A 15,386-nucleotide genomic window follows, 5' to 3' on the forward strand; every position below is an offset into this window, starting at 1 on the left:
TTTTGCTTAGTGTAAGCTGTTTCCTCTTTCTCTTTCATTCCTTTCTTCCCATCGATTCCCTTTAGTTGCTTAGTTCGTTTTCATCAATGTCCAGTAGTGCCGCTGATGGGCCTCTCTATTGTATATTTTCCTGTTTCCTTCTGATTCTGTGTCTTTCTCCTAGCTTCCCTCAGATGTGCACATATATATACCATATATGTGGTCAAGAACATGGAGTCGCCGGGCGCCAGTGGCTCACGCCTGTAATCCTAACTACTCAGGAGGCTGAGATCTGAGGATCACTGTTCAAAGCCAGCCCAGGCAGGAAAGTCCATGAGACTCTTATCTCCAATAAACTACTAGAAAACCAGAAGTGGCACTGTGGCTCAAGTGGTAGAGTGCTTGCCTTGGGCTGAAGAGCTGAGGGAATGCCCAAGCCCAGAGTTCAAGTCCCACAACCAACCGGAAAAAAAAAAAGGACATGAAGTCATTTAGATATGATATGACAAGGGGCTGGGAAGGTGGCTCATGGTAGAGCACTTGCCTTGCATGCATGAGGCCCTGGGTTCGATTCCTCAGCACCATATAAGCAAAAAGAAAAAAGCCAGAAGTGGCACTGTGGCTCAAGTGGTAGAGCGCTAGCCTTGAGCTGAAGAGCTGAGGGACAGCGCCCAGGCCCAGAGTTCAGGCCCCACTACTGGACCCCCCCCCCAAAAAAAAAGAAATGATAGGACAAATTGAGTGGAGGTCTTTGTTTCTCGAGTCTTGTTTACTTTGTTATATCTCCTTGCATTTTGGAATTAACATCTATATATCAAGGAAACCATGTACCATTAGTCTCTTTGCTCTTGGCTCACCTTGCTCAAAATGATTTGTTCTAGTTCTATACATTTCCCTGTGAATGCCATTATTTTGGCCTTTCTAATGGCTGCATGATATTCCATTATATAGGTACCACAATTTTTGGATCTGTTCATGTGTAGTAGGGCACCTGGCTTGTTGCCATATCTTGGCTATGGGTTGTTTCCATATCTTGCTGCAGTGAACATGGAGGTGCATGTGTCTGTATCCTGGTTCCTGTTCCTTAGGGTAGATGCCTAGGAGTTATATGGCTGGGTCATAGAGGAGGTCTATATTTAGCTTTCTGAGTTACCTCCAAAGTATTAGTGTACATTCCCACTAGCAATGCAATAGGGTTCCTCTTTCTCCGCATCTCCACTAGCATTTGTTGTTGGGTGAATGATGTGGGCCATTCTGACGGAGTAAGGTGGTATCTCAGGGTTGTTTTCATTTGCGTTTCCTTTAGGCCAGGGTTGATGAACATTTCCTCATGCGTTTCTTTACCATTTTGATCTCTTCTTTTTTTCTTCTTTTTTTTTATTTTTTGCTGCAAAAAGCTTTATTTTCATTTGGTCCAAGGCTTGGGAAGTGCTCCAGGATGATTAGTTAGGAAGTTTCCCAATGGCTAGAGGCAGAAGCTCGGGCAGAAACCCTCATATCTGGTGAGGCAGAGATGGCCCCTCAAAAGCTGCTGGACTCTGGAGTTTTTGAGGGTGAGGCTTTCGAAAAGATACTTGCCCAGCTGGGCCTGAGGGACCGCCCCCTCAGCCTGGGAAAGTTGGTTAAGTAGTTGCCCATCTTCTTGATGAGCTTCACCTTTCATGCAGGAAGTGGTTCTCTAGGAAGTCACAGAGATGGGGGTCTATGCGAGCAGAACCCAAGGCATGAAGATCCACAATGGCTTGGTTCAGGCTCTTCTCCAGGGCCAGGGCAGCTTCCATGGCTTCCACGGTTTTACCCCACTCATCCTGAGAAGGTTTCTGCACATCCTGGAACAGCACGGCCACCGCGCTGGTTCTGCATCTTCAGGAGGCGCTGGGCACCCTCAACTTCTCCTCCGCCAACTCGCGGAAAAAATGGCTCACACCCTCCAGAGCCACATAGTCGCGATCGAAATAGTAGCCCAGAGAGAGGCAGGTGTAGGAGGCCCGCTGATGCAAGCTGACCAGGCGGTTGTTGGCAGCCTCCACCTCGGTGGAATAATTCTGGCAAATCTGGGATGTCATGGCTGGTCGTCAATACAGAGCTAACCACAGAAAAAAACCAGCATTAGTTGGTCCTGGAAGCAGGCGATGGGCGAGAAGATAAGGGTGGTGAGTGGAGAGGCAGTTAGTTGGTGGTGGAAAGGAGGAGTCCCGGGGTCTGTTCCATCCAAACACTGTTGAAGCAAGACACAGATCCGAGGGACTGGCGCGCCCTTCTCTGATCTCTTCTGAGAAGTCTCTTTAGTTCCCTTGCCAATTTAATGATTGGTTTGTTAGATTTGGGAGGGATTAGTTTTTTTGAGTTCCCTGTATATAATGGATATTAGTCTGATATGTTGTAGGTAAATATTTTTTTCCAATTGGTTGGTTGTCTTTCTAGTTTGGCAGTTATGTCTTTAGCTGTGCAAAACCTTTTTATTTTAAGGTAGTCCCATTTGTTGAGTCTCTCCAATTTGTTGTGATCCTGGGACTCTGTTCAGGAAGTTCCTACCTGTGCCTATAAGTTCAAGTGTCTCTGTCTTGCAGGAGTTTCAGAGTTTCAGGTTTGATGTTAAGGTCTTTAATCCATTTTGAGTTGATGTTAGTGCATGGTGACAGTCTGGGGTCTACTTTTAGTTTTCTGCGTGTGGCTGCTTAGTTTTCCCAGCATTATAGTTGAAGAGGCTATGTTTCTTCCACTATATGTCTTTGGCTCCTTTGTCAAATATCAGCTGACTGTAAGTATGTGATTTTATTTCTGGATCTTCTTTTTTTTTGGGGTCCAGTCATGGGCCTGAACTCTGGGCCTGGGCACTGTCCCTCAGCTCTTCAGCTTAAGGCTAGCGCTCTACCACTTAAGCCACAGTGCCATTTCCAGCTTTTTATTTTTTTTTTTTTCTGCTTATGTGGTGCTGAGGAATTGAACCCAGGGCCTCAGGCATGCAAGGCAAGCGCTCTACCACTGAGCCACCTTCCCAGCCCTATTTCTGGATCTTCTAATCTGTTCGATGGGGTCTTTGTGTCTGTTCATATGCCAATCCCAAGCAGTTTTTGTTATGTTTCTGTAGTAGAGCTTGAAATCTGGTATTGTGATACTTCCTGTATTGCTTTTCTTGCCTAGAATCACTGGCTATCCTAGGGCTTTTGTTGTTCCATATGAATTTTTGGATTGTTTTCTCTATTTTAGTAAAGAACCTCATTAGGATTTTGATGGAAATTGCATTAAATTTGTATATTGTTTTTGGCGGTATGGCCATTTTCACAATATTGATTCTGCCTATCCAAGAACATGGAAAGTCTTTCCATTTCCTGGTGTTCTCTTTGATTTCTTCTTTTGGGTTTTTGTAGTTTTCACTAAATCAATCCTTTACCTCTTTGGTTAGATTAATTCCTAGATACTTTATTTGGGGGGGGTTATTGTGAATGGGGTTGTTACCTGATTTCCCTTTCTGTTTGCACATTGTTGGTATACAGAAAGGCAACTGATTTTTGTGGGTTAATTTTGTATCCTGCTACTTTGCCAAAATGGTTTATAAGTTCTGTGAGTTTGGGAGTAGAGTTTTTGAGGTCACTAAGGGCCACTAAGTTTTTGGGGTCACTAAGGTCATCTGCAAATAGGGATAGTTTAATTTCTTCCTTCCCTATATGGATCTCTTTAATGTCCTTTCCTTGCCTTATTGCTCTGGCTAAGGATTCCAGATCTATATTGAAGAGAAGGCAAGAGAATGGGCATCCTTGCCTTGTTCCTGCTTTTAGGACAATTGGTTGTAGTTTTTTCCCGTTTAGTATAATATTGGCTATTGGTCTGTAACATATGGATTCTATTGTTTTAAGGAATGTTTCTTCTATTCTTATTTTCTCCAGAGCTTTTTTTTTTGGCGGGTGTGTGTGTGTGTGTGTGTGTGTGTGTGTGTAGGGGGGGGCAGGGGGGGAGGGGCCTGAACTCTGGGCCTGGGCACTGTCCCTGAGCTCCTCAGCTCTAGGCTAGCGCTCTACCACTTGAGCCACAGCCCCACTTCTGGCTTTTTTCTTATGTGGTGCTGAGGAATCGAACCCAGAGCCTCATGCATGCAAGGCAAGTGCTCTACCACTGAGCCACCTTCCCAGCCCCTCTCCAGAGCTTTTAACATGAATGGGTGTTGTATTTTATCAAAAGCCTTTTCCTTTTCATGTGATTCTTGACCTTGGGTCTGTTGATGTGATGGATTACATTAATTGATTTATGTAGGTTATACCATTCCTGCATTTCTGGGATGAAGCTACTTGACCACAGTGTATGATATTTTTGATATGTTTCTGGATTCTGTTGGCTAAGTGTTCATCAAAGAGATTGGTTTGTAGTTCTCTTTTTTTTGTTGGATCTTTGCCTTGTTTGGGGATGAGTGTGATATTGGCCTCATAGAATGAGTTTGAGATTTCTCCCTCTGCTTCTATTTCACTTGAGGAGTATGGGTATTAGTTCCTCTCTAAAGGTTTTATAGAATTCTGTAGTGAATCTCTCTGGGCCTGGGCTTTTCCTTATTGGAAGATTTCTGATTGCTTACTCTATCTTATTGTAAGTTACTGGCTTATTTAATTGATGTATTTCTTCTTGGTTCAATTTGGGCAATTTGTATCTCTATAAAAAGTCATCTACTTCTTCTAGGTTTTTCCTTCCTTAGTGAGTATAGATTCTGGAAATAGTTTCTTATAATTGTTTGGATGTCTCATATGTTTGTTGTATTTTTCCTGTGGCATCCCTGATCTTATTCATTTGGGTATCGTCTCTTAATTTTTTTCATTAATCTTGCCAGAGGTCCATTAATTTTATTAATTTTTTTTTAAAAAACAAGCCTTGGCACAGGGATGGCTTAACATACGTAAGTCAATAAATGTAATCCAGCATATCAACAGAGCCAAGGTCAAGAATCACATGATTATCGCCACAGATGCAGAAAAGGCCTTTGATAAAATTCAACATTCATTCATGCGAAAAGCTCTGGAGAAAATAGGAATTGAAGGAACATTTCTAAAAACAATAAAAGCCATTTATGACAGACCAATAGCCAATATTATACTTAATGGGGAAAAGCTACAACCAATCCTCCTAAAAACAGGAACAAGGCAAGGATGTCCACTGTCTCCACTCCTCTTCAACATAGTCCTAGAACCCTTAGCCAGGGCAATAAGGCAAGAAAAAGACATTAAAGGGATCCGCATAGGGAAAGAAGAAGTTAAACTATCCCTTTTTGCAGACGACATGATACTATACCTCCACGATCCCAAAAACTCCATCCCCAAACTTTTAGAAATCATAAGTCACTTCGGCAAAATAGCAGGATACAAAATAAACCCACAAAAATCAGCTGCCTTCCTATACACTGATAACGCACAGGAAGAGAGGGAAATAAAGGGAGCAACCCCATTCACAATAACCTCCCAAAAAATAAAATATTTAGGAATTAACCTAACCAAAGATGTAAAAGAACTATTTAATGAGAACTATAAAAAGTTAAAGAAAGGAATTGCAGAAGACACTAGGAAATGGAAAGACCTCCCATGCTCCTGGATAGGCCGACTTAATATAGTAAAGATGGTGATACTTCCAAAACTAATATACAAATTCAATGCAATTCCTATTAAAATCCCAATGACATACATCACTGAAATACAGAAAACAGTCCAAAAATTTATATGGAATAACAAAAGACCTAGAATAGTCAAAACAATTCTAGGGGATAAAGACAATATGGGAGGGCTATCCATGCCGAACTTCAAACTCTACTACAGAGCTATAATCACAAAGACAGCATGGTACTGGCACAAAAACAGACCCGAAGACCAATGGAACAGAATAGAAGATCCAGATATAAATCCACAGGCCTACAGCCAGCTGATATTCGACAAAGGAGCCAAAGACATACAATGGAAGAAACACAGCCTCTTCAACCGCTGGTGCTGGGAAAACTGGGTAGCCACATGCAGAAAACTAAAAGTGGACCCCAGCCTATCACCATGCACCAACATCAACTCAAAATGGATTAAAGACCTTAACATTAAACCTGAATCTCTGAAACTACTACAGGACAGAGTAGGAGAGACACTTGAACTAATAGGCACAGGAAGGAACTTCCTGAACAGAGTCCCAGGGTCACAACAAGTTGGAGAGAGACTCGACAAATGGGACTACCTTAAAATAAAAAGCTTCTGCACAGCTAAATCTATCGCAACTAAGCTAGAAAGACAACCAACTAATTGGGAAAAAATATTTACCAGCAATATATCAGACAAGGGGTTAACATCCTGTATATACAGGGAACTCAAGAAACTAATCCCTCCCAAACCTAACAAACCAATTACTAAATGGGCAAGGGAACTAAAGAGGGACTTCTCAAATGAAGAAATAAAAATGGCAAAGAAACACATGAGGAAATGTTCATCATCCCTGGTGGTGAAGGAAATGCAAATAAAGACAACCCTGAGATACCACCTTACCCCAGTCAGAATGTCCCACATCCACAAATCAGCCAACGACAAATGCTGGAGGGGATGTGGAGAAAGAGGAACCCTATTACACTGCTGGTGGGAATGTACACTTATACAACCACTTTGGAAAGCAGTCTGGAGGGTCCTTAGAAAGCTAAAGATTGACCTCCCTTACGACCCAGTCATACCACTTCTAGGCATCTAGCCTGAACAACAGGAACCAATATACAAGGACACGTGCACCTCCATGTTTATTGCAGCACTGTTCGCAATAGCTAGGATATGGAAACAACCTAGGTGCCCCACCACAGATGAATGGATCCAAAAATTGTGGTATCGATACACAATGGAATATTATGCAGCCATTAGAAATGACAAAATAATGGCATTTGCAGGGAAATGGATGGAGCTAGAAGGAATCATGTTGAGCGAGGTAAGCCAAGAACGAAGAGACAAACGGTACATGGTCTCCCTGATAAGTGGATGCTAAATCCAAAAGGTTAGGTGAAACGACAAAACTAACAGGACTTAAGAAACAAAGAACTCCCGCTCATCTGGTTGAACCACTACTAAATATCCCCATGCTGCTGATCACAAATATGGTATATAACATGTGAACACTGTTATATATTACAGACTGTGGTAGACAATTTGCTCCAGGGAAGTTAGAATGAACTTGTGACTTTGAAATTATGTAATCATTTAATCACAATCAAAAAAAAAAAAAAGAACCTGGGGAAGGGAGGGAGGGAGGGGATGGTAGGGGGAAAACAATGGAGGGGGTAACAATGTTCAAGAGGAAGTGTACTCATAACCTCACTCATGTAACTGTAACCCTCTGTATAGTAGCTTTACAATAAAAAAAGAAAAAAAAAAAAGAAAAAAAACATAAAAAAAAAAACAAAAACAAAAACAAGCCTTGGGCTGGGAAGGTGGCTTAGTGGTAGAGCGATTGCCTTGCATGCCTAAGGCCCTGAGTTCGATTCCTCAGCACCACATAAGCAAAAAGAAAAAAGCTGGAAGTGGCGCTGTGGCTCAAGTGGTAGAGTGCTAGCCTTGAGCTGAAGAGCTGAGGGACAGCACCCAGACCCAGAGTTCAGGCCCCACGACCCAACCCCCCCCCCCAAAAAAAAATAAATAAAAAATAAATAAATAAAAAACAAGCCTTTTGTTTTATTAGTTTAATTTGTAGTTTCCTTAGTCTCTATCTCGTTCATTTCAGCTCTTATTTTGGTTATCTTGCTCCATTTAGTAACTTTGGGTTCAATTTTTTCTTGATTTTCTAGCAGTTGTAGTTTGCATCATGAGAGTATTTACTTGGTCTGTTTCTATTTTCTTGATGTGTGCACTGAGAGCAATAAATTTGCCCTTCAGGACTGCTTTTGCCATGTCCCACAGATTTCTTTATGATGTATATTCATTTTCATTTTTAATTTCTTCTGTGACTCAAGTGTGCTCTTCAATTTCCATGTATTTGAGTACTTTATATGGTATGCTTTGTTATTGAGAACTAGCTTGATTCCAGTATGGTCGGACAGAATACAAGGTATTATGTTGATCCTCTTGTATTTGTTTAAATTCTTTTTTTTTGGTCCAGTCGTGGGGCCTGAACTCTGGGCCTGGGTGCTGTCCCTTAGCTCTTCAGCTCAAGGCTAGTGCTCTACCACTTGAGCCACAGCACCACTTCTGGCTTTTTTCTTTTTGCGTATGTGGTGCTGAGGAATCAAACCCAGGGCCTCATGCATGCAAGGCAAGCACTCTACCACTGAGCCACCTTCCCAGCCCTGTTTAAATTCTTTGTATTAACTATGGTATGATCTATTTTAGAGAAAGTTCCATGGGCAGCTGAGAAGAATGTGTACTGGGTTGTTGTTGAGTGGAAAACTCTGTAGATGTCAATTAAGTCTATTTGAGATATGACATCATCTAATTTGGAGGTTTCTTTGCCAATCCTCTGATTGGTAGACCTGTCCTTTGGTGAGAGTGGAGTATTAAAGTCTCCTAGTATCATTGTATTTGGATCTATTTTTTCCTGTAAGTCTGAGAGTATTTGCTTAATGTATTTGGGTGGTCCAGTGTTTGGAGAGTATAAATTGATAATGGTTATATCCTCTTCTAGGATTGTTCCCTGTATTAATATGTAGTGTCCTTCTTTGTCTTTTTGTATTGATTTTAATGAAAAGCTTATTTTGTCAGATATCAGGATGGCAACTCCTGCCTTCTTGCTGGGAATATTTGCATGGTAGATCTTCCTTCATCCCTTCATTCAGAGTTTGTTTTTATCTTTGGCTGTGAGATGGGTCTCTTGAAGACAACAAATGGATGGATCTTGTTTTCTGGTTCAATCTGCAGTTCTTTTTCTTTTGATTGGTGGATTGAGTCCATTAATATTTATGGTTATTATAGAGAGGTACATTGTGTTTCCTGTCATTTTACTGCTTTCCTAAGTTATTCTTCTTTCCTTTCCTCCTGTGCATATTAAGTTGGTTTTCTAGTGATATCTGTCTGATGTGGATCTCTGATCTTGATTGTTTTCCCCTCTTAATATTCTTTATAGTGCTGGCTTATTTTTTATGAATTCATTTAGGTTTTTTTCCTATTAAAAATTTTAGTTTCTCTTTCCAATGTGAATGCTAGCTTCACTGGATGTAACAGTTGGGGTTGGTTCTCAGGGCTTGGTTGGTACTTTCCCAGGCTTTCCTTGCATTCAGTGTCTGTGTGGAGAGATCTGCAGTGATTCTGATTTTTTCCCCTTCTTTGCTTTTGCTAGATGCAAGATCGTTTCTTTATTGTTCAGATATAGCGTTTTTACTATGATGTGCCTCGAAGTGTTCCTCCTGGGATCCTGTTTGCTAGGTGTTCTGCATGCTTTTGTTACGTAGGTGAGATTTTCTCTTTTAAGATTGGGGAAATTTTCAGCGATAATTTTATTAAAATACTGTTGCATCCCTCTATTCCTCACCTTTGTCAACTCCAATTATACAAAGGTTAATTTTTTTGGCATTGTCTGCTTGTTCTTGGGCTTCCCTTTGGCATATTTTGAGTTTTTTGGGTTTTTTTTGGTCCAGTCGTGGGGCCTGAACTCTGGGCCTGGGCACTGTCCCTCAGCTCTTCAGCTCAAGGCTAGCGCTCTACCACTTGAGCCACAGTGCCACTTCCGGCTTTTTTCTTTTTGCTTATGTGGTGCTGGGGAATCGAACCCAGGGCCTCAGGCATGCAAAGCAATCGCTCTACTACTGAGCCACCTTCCCAGCCCCTATTTTGAGTATTTTTTACATATGTGACCTTTTTCCAGTTGCTGCATTTTGTCTTCAGCACCTGATATTCTATTTTCCATTTCATTTACTCTATTAACTGTGACTTCCATTGTGGTTTGCATGGAGGAAATTCAAACCATTTATGATTTCTATGTCAGTTCTCAAAGTATTAATTTTGTCTTTCAATGAGGTGTGTCCTGCATCTGTTTATTATTGTTGTTGTTGTTGTTGTTGTTGGTCGTGGGGCCTGAACTCTGGGCCTGGGCGCTGTCCCTCAGCTCTTCAGCTCAAGGCTGGTGCTCTACCACTTGAGCCACAGTGCCACTTCCAGCTTTTTCTGCTTATGTGGTGCTGAGGAATCGAACCCAGGACCTCATTCATTCAAGGCAAGCACTTTACCATTGAGCCACCTTTCAGCCCTGCATCCATTCTTGAGTGTACCTCTTATTTGAAATCTTTGATCTCTTTTGATATACGTTTCTTTGTTCTTTAAATTTCTGATCTATTTCTGGCTTTAATTTTCTTTTTTTCTTTTTTGGGTCCGGTCGTGGAGCCTGAACTCTGGGCCTACGCACTGTCCCCCAGCTCTTCAGCTCAAGGCTAGCACTCTACCAGTTGAGCCACAGCTCCACTACTGGCTTTTTTCTTTTTGCTTATGTGGTGCTGAGGAATCGAACCCAGGGCCTCAGGCATGCAAGGCAAGCGCTCTAACATTGAGCCACCTTCCCAGCCCTCTGGCTTTAATTCTTGTGTTATTGCCTGTATCATCTCTTGGATGTAGTGTTTGTCTTCCATTTCTTTTTCGCTTTCACTGGAATGCTTTGCATAGCTGTTGGCCTTTGGGGATGATTTGCTGCCTTGGCTGTTGATGAATCTTGTGATTTTTCGCTGTCATTATTGCATGAGGATTCAGGGATTATTGGAGTCAAATTGAACTCTGTTTTGGTCAATAGGTGGCTGCCTTTGCTTGGTTCTCAGTTGGTTCCTGGGTCAGTAGCACCGGCCTGGAACACACAGGTGGGGCTCCTTCCTCCCAGCTGCTGGAGCCTGTGAGCCCAGTTCCTGACTTCAGACAGGGACTGGCAGCTTGGCTTCCTCTCCCACCAGGGGGAAGCCAGGAAGGGCTCAATCCCCTAATGGCTGCTGGAGCCTGCTCTTCCCAACTTTAGTCAGGGACCTGCAGTGCAGCTCTGCTTGAACTCCCGTCCCTGGGAGACCCAGGTAGAGCTCATTTCACTGGAACCTGCTTCCATTTCCTGACTTCAACCAGGTACCCTTGGTTTAAGTTGTTAGAGTACTCACCTGGAATATACAGATATCCTGGCACTTTTTCTGGGGATATCGCTAAGGAATTTAATTATAGTGTTTATGTTCAGTATTAGAAGGTAGTGCCTTCCACTTCCATCATTTAATTAGACACGAGTTTATGTTTTTACACACACACACACACACACACACACATACACATACACATATAATTTTTTTTTGTCAGTTGTGGGGCTTGAACTTGGGGTCTGGGCACTGTCCCTGAACTCTTTTGCTCCAGGCTAGTACTCTACCACTTTGAGCCACAGCTTCACTTCCAGTTTTTTGATGGTTAACTGGAGATAAGAGTCTCATGGACTTTCCTGCCCAGGCTGGTTTTTGAACCATGATCTTCAGATCTCAGCCCCCTGAATAGCTGTGATTATGGGTATGAACCACCAATGCTTGGCTTGTTTTTTCATATTCTTGACATTAGGTATTATCAAGCTTTAAAATTGTTTGTATATCATTCTTTTTTATTTCATTCTGACATCTCACTTAAAATTATTGGTCTAGAGACTTGGTTCAAGTGGTAAAAATATTTTATTTTAAAGTAACTTCAATTTAAGAGAAAAATTGCAAAAACAGCACCCAAAATTTCCATATTCTCTAGCAGACTATCAAAATTGTTAACATTTTATGATTCTTTTTATGATTTTTTTTTTTCTGGTACTAGGGCTTGTACTCAGGACCTGGGCACTGTCCTTTAGCTTTTACTCTCTGGGCTGCCATTCTACCACTTGATCTATAGTTCCACTTCTGACTTTTTGGTGGTTAATTGGAGATCAGAGTTTCATAGCCTCCTAAATAGCTAGGATTATAAGCATGAGTCACTGATACCTGGTACATTTTCTTTTCTTTTTTCTTTCTTTTTTTCTAGGCAGGAAGAGAATTTTATTCTGAACTGCTGCCCCATATCATGTATGGTGAAGAGGCATAGCCAAAAGGGACTGATACTTTTTCAGAACCTTTGAAGAATGAGTTGCAAATATGATGAACCATCTCTTAATTCTGTAATATATTTCTTCTGAACAAGGACATTTTCCTATATAGTCATAATCCAAGCATTAAAAATCAGGAAATTACAGCAGTGGTACTCATTAGATACCATGTTGAAAGTGAACTATACAACTTGTGTTTGGGGTCAGGAGGGAAAACTGGGAGAGAGAGAGGAAAGAGGTGACACTAGAAATGTACTCATTACCTGACTGTAACCCCTCTGTGTATATCACCTCTGTAGTAACAATTAAAAAAAAATCAGGAAATCAAAATTAATATAATACTAAAATCCAACCCATTGATTATTCAAAGTTTTCTGACAGTCTCATTCTTTCTTCATTTTCTTTATCTAATCTAGTACCAGGTTGTATTTAATTGGCATATCTTTTCTTTTTCAGTTATGGGGCTTGAACTCTTGGCCTGGGCGCTGTCCCTGAGCCCTGTGAGCCACCAGTGCCTGGTGGCATATCTTTTCTTATTTTGACAGTATTGGGGTTTGAATTCAGGACCTCATGCTTACTAGACTGGTGATTTATTGCTAAGCTTCACCTCTAGCTTGCTTTCCCATTGGTTATTTTTGAGATAAGATATCACTTCCTACCTAAGTGTGTACCTGGACCATAAATCTCCTATTTTTGCTTCCTGCCATGACAGGCACATGCCATTACACCCAGCTTGTTCAGTTGAGATGGGGCCTCACAGATATCTGCGTGCTATCCCTGAATCACAACCGTTTAGATCTCAGTCTCTGGAGTAGCTAAGAGGTATGAGCCACTGGTGTCTAGCTTTGGTTTCAGATATGTTGAATTTGCAACCATTAGAAACTATTCAGATAGGGAGGGTTTTTTATTTTTTTGCCTTAAGATTACTTCATTAATGGTATTGTAAATATAACAAATACAGCCTATATATTAGAGTATCAAACATTGTTCCAGTAAGAAGTTCAAGAGTACATTTAGGACTACCTTAAGAAATGTAAGGACTTTGGCTTCCACAATTACATCAGATGAAAAAAAAGCTGGGCACTGTTGACTCACGCCTGTAATCCTAGCTACTTAGGAGGCTGAGATCTGAGGATCGCAGTTCAAAGCCAACCCAGGCAGGAAAGTCCGTGAGACTTTTATCTCCAATTAACCACCAGAAAACTGGAAGTGGTGCTGTGGCTCAATTGGTAGAGCGCTGGGTTTGAGCTGAAGAGCTCAGGACATTGCTCAGGCCCCAGAGTTCAAGCCCCATGACCAACCAAAAAAAAAAAAAAATCAAGGAAAAGTTTTCAATTCCTGCTATGATTAAACAAAACTATTTAGAAAAATAACATTATGTTAAAATTCTCGCTTTTCTTTTTTTGTCAGCTTTCTACCACTTGAGCCATAGCACCACTTCCAGCTTTTTCTGCTTATGTGGTGCTGTATCAGAGCAATGTTTTCTGGGGAAATAGTCCATGATTATGCCAATATCTTACTTCTCTATTAACAAGATATACCCACTTTAGTATTTATTAATTACTCCTGACTATTATGTTCTTTCTGCAATTAGCATCATTCTATTAATTCTTTATGTGTGTGTGTGTGTGTGTGTGTGCGTGTGTGTGTGTGTGTGTGTGTGTGTGTGTGTGTGTGTGTGAACACACGCGTGCATGGGGGAGCATAGGAGGTGGTCCTGGGGCTTGAACTCAGGGCTTGAGTGCTGTGCCCAAGCAGTTTTTGCTCACAGCTAGCACTCTACTACTCTACTGCTTGAACTATAGTTCCACTTTCAGATTTTTTTTTTTTTTTTTGGTTGGTCGTGGGGCTTGAACTGTGGGCCTGGGCGCTGTCCCTCAGCTCTTCAGCTCAAGGCTAGCACTCTACCACTTGAGCCACAGAGCCACTTCTGGCCTTTTCTGTTTATGTGGTGCTGAGGAATGGAACCCAGGGCCTCATGCATGCAAGGCAAGCACTCTACCACTAAGCCACCTTCCCAGCCCCTGGAATTTTTTTTTTTTTTTGGGTCCTTTCATGGGGCCTGAACTCTGGGCCTGGGCGCTGTCCCTCAGCTCTTCAGCTCAAGGCTAGCACTCTACCACTTGAGCCACAGTGCCACTTCCGGATTTTTCTTTTTGCTTGTGTAGTGCTGGGGAATCCAAGCCAGGGCCCCAGGCATGCAAGGCAAGCGCTCTACCACTGAGCCACCTTCCCAGCCCCTGGAGTGGTATTTTTTAAATGTGAGAAAAATGCTTGGTTTGGATTTGTAGAAGAATTGGATGGACAATAAAGTATGAAGAGTTCTCTGTAGTGACTGGGTTACACTGGTTGACACTTTCCTATAAAGAGCAGTTCAACTTTCTACTAAGTTATGGTAAGAACATAAATGGGACTAAAGACAACTTCAGCTAGACCTAGAATGGATCAGCTCCATCTCCTCTATTTCAAGATAGTACCGAAGAGTACAAGAGTGCTTTCAATACTTCCCTCCCCCCCCCCCTTCACCCTTTTGCCCCCTACATGGTACTGGAGCTTAAACTCAGGGTCGGGATACTGTCCCTTAGCTTTTCTGCTCAAGGCTAGTGCTCTACAACTAGAGCCACAGTGCCACTTCCAGATTTTTACTGGTAAATTGGGAATGAATCTCACTGACTTTCTTGCCTGGGCTAACTTTGAACCATGATCCTCAGATCTCAGCCTCCTGAGTAGCTAGGATTATAAGCATGAGCCACCAGTGCTCTACAAATTTTTTTTTTTCCTTTTCTTTCTTTTTTGGAAGTACTGGGGATCTGAACTCAGCTTGCTAGAGTGGAGAAATAAAACTGAGCCACACCTCCAGAACTCCTATACATTTTTATTAGTAAATAATACACTAATGATTGCTATAGAAGAACAAAGACAAGAAAGAATTGATTATGTTTGCTTTGATAATTTTATTCTACATATTTTATTAGTTTCAATTAGTTATACAGAGGATTTCATTATGACTTATCCATATACACATATGATATATATTGATCTGACTCACTTCTTATGATAGTTTTTTTAATCAAAGAGGAATCTGAAACTTACAATAGTAACTGTTAGGCTTTTATTTTTATTTTATTTATTTATTTATTTTTTTTGGGTCCGGTCATGGGGCCTGAACTCTGGGCCTGGGCACTGTCCCTCAGCTCTTCAGCTCAAGGCTAGCCCACTACCACTTGAGCCACAGCACCACTTCTGGCTTTTTGCTTTTTGCTTATGTGGTGCTGAGGAATCGAACCCAAGGCCTCGAGCATGCAAGGCAAGCGCTCTACCACTGAGCCACCTTCCCAGCCCCTATTAGGCTTTTAAAAAGAGGTAGCCGAGTAAGAACAGCACAAGCTGGCACGTGGTATTCAGGTAAGGGGTAG

At 41.7% G+C, this 15,386-nt stretch overlaps 1 pseudogene; it reads right to left on the reverse strand.

Annotated features, from left to right (window-relative positions):
• Positions 1-1,444: 1,444 nt before the first annotated feature.
• LOC122113422 lies at positions 1,445-2,045 on the reverse strand (annotated as a pseudogene).
• Positions 2,046-15,386: the final 13,341 nt, after the last annotated feature.

The sequence above is a fragment of the Dipodomys spectabilis genome, unplaced genomic scaffold (genome assembly GCF_019054845.1).
Source record: "Dipodomys spectabilis isolate Male_0828 unplaced genomic scaffold, ASM1905484v1 ptg000097l, whole genome shotgun sequence".
NCBI lineage: Eukaryota > Metazoa > Chordata > Mammalia > Rodentia > Heteromyidae > Dipodomys > Dipodomys spectabilis.